This window comes from Propithecus coquereli, unplaced genomic scaffold (assembly GCF_000956105.1).
Source record: "Propithecus coquereli isolate 6110/MARCELLA unplaced genomic scaffold, Pcoq_1.0 Scaffold657, whole genome shotgun sequence".
Classification (NCBI taxonomy): domain Eukaryota; kingdom Metazoa; phylum Chordata; class Mammalia; order Primates; family Indriidae; genus Propithecus; species Propithecus coquereli.
Genome location: NW_012152585.1, coordinates 400,248 through 402,964, shown reverse-complemented (window position 1 = coordinate 402,964; position 2,717 = coordinate 400,248). Strand labels below are relative to the sequence as shown.

The 2,717-nt window shown below is 42.5% G+C and overlaps 1 protein-coding gene across 3 annotated transcripts in view; it reads left to right on the top strand.

The window, feature by feature from the left end:
• Positions 1 to 2,717, top strand: part of EXOC2 (exocyst complex component 2) — a 156,617-nt gene that overhangs the window by 108,103 nt on the left and 45,797 nt on the right. The window lies entirely within an intron of this gene.

The window sequence follows — 2,717 nt, the reverse complement described above, 5'->3', positions numbered from 1 at the left end:
GGGCAGTGCTAAGGCTCGTGTCCCTCGGTGTCCACGGGGGTTGGTTCCAGCACCCCGCAGACACCACAGTCCACTGATCTCAAGTTCCTCGCATAAGCTGATGTCGTATTGCGTGGAATCTAGGCACATCCTGCTGTGTACTTTAAATCATCTCTAGATTACTCGTAATACCTAATGTGAATGCCGTGTACACAGTTGTTATACTGTATTGTTTAGGGAACGATAACAAGGGAAAAAAGCTTGCATTAATAAATGTTCAGTACAGATGCAACCAGTTTTTTCTCTCAAATCTTTCCCATCTTCGGCTGGTGGAATCCTCAGGTAAGGGGCCGAGCACTCACTGTGCGCGTACCTCCCTCGCCACGTGCCTCCCCCAGCAGCAGGCAGGCTGGGCGCCCACCCCCGGTGCCTCCACCCGCTCTCCTGCCCTTCACTGCCCTCCCAGGCGCTGCCCCCTTGGGGGTTCTCCCTGACCACCTCCTGTGTGCCTCCAGGCCGGGTGGGCGCACCTCCTCCACCTGCTGTTCTGCGGCTGCACTCCGTGCACACAGGAAACCTTTCGTCGTCGTCTGCTTTCTTGCTGGACAGCCTCAGCGCGGGGCTGTCGTTTTGGCCTGCGATCCGGTGTTTTTAGCATAGTCCTGACACACAGATGCCGTGTGTGTGTGGAGTGAACAAAGATTGGCAGTTTATTAATAGACCATCTTTCTAAATGTCCCCGTTACTCCCTCTCTTCCAAGTGCGTGCTATATGGTTTTGCAGTGATTTTTTCTCAAAATTTGTTTTTGATAGGAAAGCATATCATAGTGTTCTAGTTTCCATTATTCTTCTCATTCCCCTTTTAATAAATAGTACACAGTGGATATACATATTGGTTGAATCGAGTTGAATTAAAATGAGCATTTTAGCACTCATTTTTCCCTCTTCCGTGAATTCTCATATTGTAGCTGTGTGCACTCCCTGAATTTGGACAACTAAAGGGCAGCTATAAAGTGTATCTACCACATCAGCAATTGTATGTGGCATCACCATGCACAAAATAATACTCAGTGATAATTTAAATGAATTTTGCTAAAATTTCTATTTTCCTCAGTGACTAACATGTAAGGACATTAACTGTTAGCCCTGAAATTATTCTTATGTTATTTGGAATATGTTCAAGGTTATTAAACTGCCTGTGATGCTTTCGTGAGAGTGGGAAAAATCATGACAGTCACTGCAGGTTTCCTGCACTTCAATGATGGCTTCAGCAGATTCGAACAGGCCAGCAAGTTTCAGTGTCCACAAACAGTAGCTCACATCTGTCTTCACTGAAACCTCCAATGGTTACTGAGAAACAGGATTTACTTGGCCCTGATGCAGGGGAAGACCTTCTTTTCCTTGCAGCCTTCTCAGCAAGCAACAGGGCAGTCCTAGTGCGTGCTGAACGCTGGCGGCGGCAGTGAGAATTCCCGCCGGGCTGGAAGGCAGGGCGCCTTTCTCATCCATCCAGCTCCTTAAGGGGTCGCTTTGGAAAGGGACATCCGTGAGGTCCTGTACTCCCTGCAGGGCATCGGTAGGTCGCAGTACTTCAAACGCAGGGACGCTGGCTGTTGTTGTACGATGGTGGATCCTCTGACAGCACTTCAGGGAGAATTAGCAAAAAGGCAGAGTTTGCGGGAATGGCAGAGCCGTGTGCTAGGCCAGTGGGGATCGTAGGTTTCCGCCGCTTCCAGTTGGAGTGAGGACAGAATTTCTGCCTCCTCCATGGCAGTGTTTATTTAAGGTACCCAATGCTTTCTCTGTTATCTTCGAATCTTTCAGCCATGACATTGAACTAACACAAGCCTCTGATGTGAATTAGGATTAGAGTCTAAAGATCATCATGAGATTGATCTTAATAGTAGTTTGTAACCTCGGATAATTTTTTTATACAAAATTAAGATTCTGCTGGCTATGTGACATTACGTAATACGACCTTTATTTTACATAACTCAATTTTTTGTTTTTAGTTTTCTTAAGATAAACTTTCTTTCATAAGCAAATGGGACATGGCACCCTAATGTCAGCAATTTATTTACTCTTGCTCAGATTCCAAAAACACTTAGAAGTAGTCGGTGTTCGTTTCACTTTTATAAACTCTGTCTAGTTTGTTCTTTGTGTAGTTCTGACTTCATGATTACTCACTGAACCTCAGTCTTCATAGTCATACGGTGATTTTTAGTGTGTTTAAAGTTGACTTAAGTTGAGACCTTGTGTGAAGTGAACAGCCAAAGTAGTTTGACTATTAATCTTCTACAATAATTTCAATTAATAACTTTACTATTATCTTTAGAGCTTTCATCTCCAAAAACTGAATTTTACAAATCATATAGGTAACTGATTACTTATTGCTGTAGTTAGCAATAAATTTAGTTTCCGATACTGTATATAGTGATTAAAAAAAATCCAGTTGATTAATTTCATGATTCAAGAAGCGATATCCGTTAAAGCCATAGCTATGTTTTTTTAACCTGACAGTTGGATATTTAAATTGTTGCTGCCTCTTTTTTTGTGTATATGTCAGTAAAGATTATTCTGGTTAGTTCTGAGTCACAAATCTGTTCTTAAGATTTTAATTGATCTCTTATCCGTGGTTATTAAGAGTTCTGAGTACTTGAATTTTGTAAATTTTAACTAAATGAAGAATACTTTTGGTCTCCATTTACAAGTAGACATGGAAGTTCACATCTTTAAAA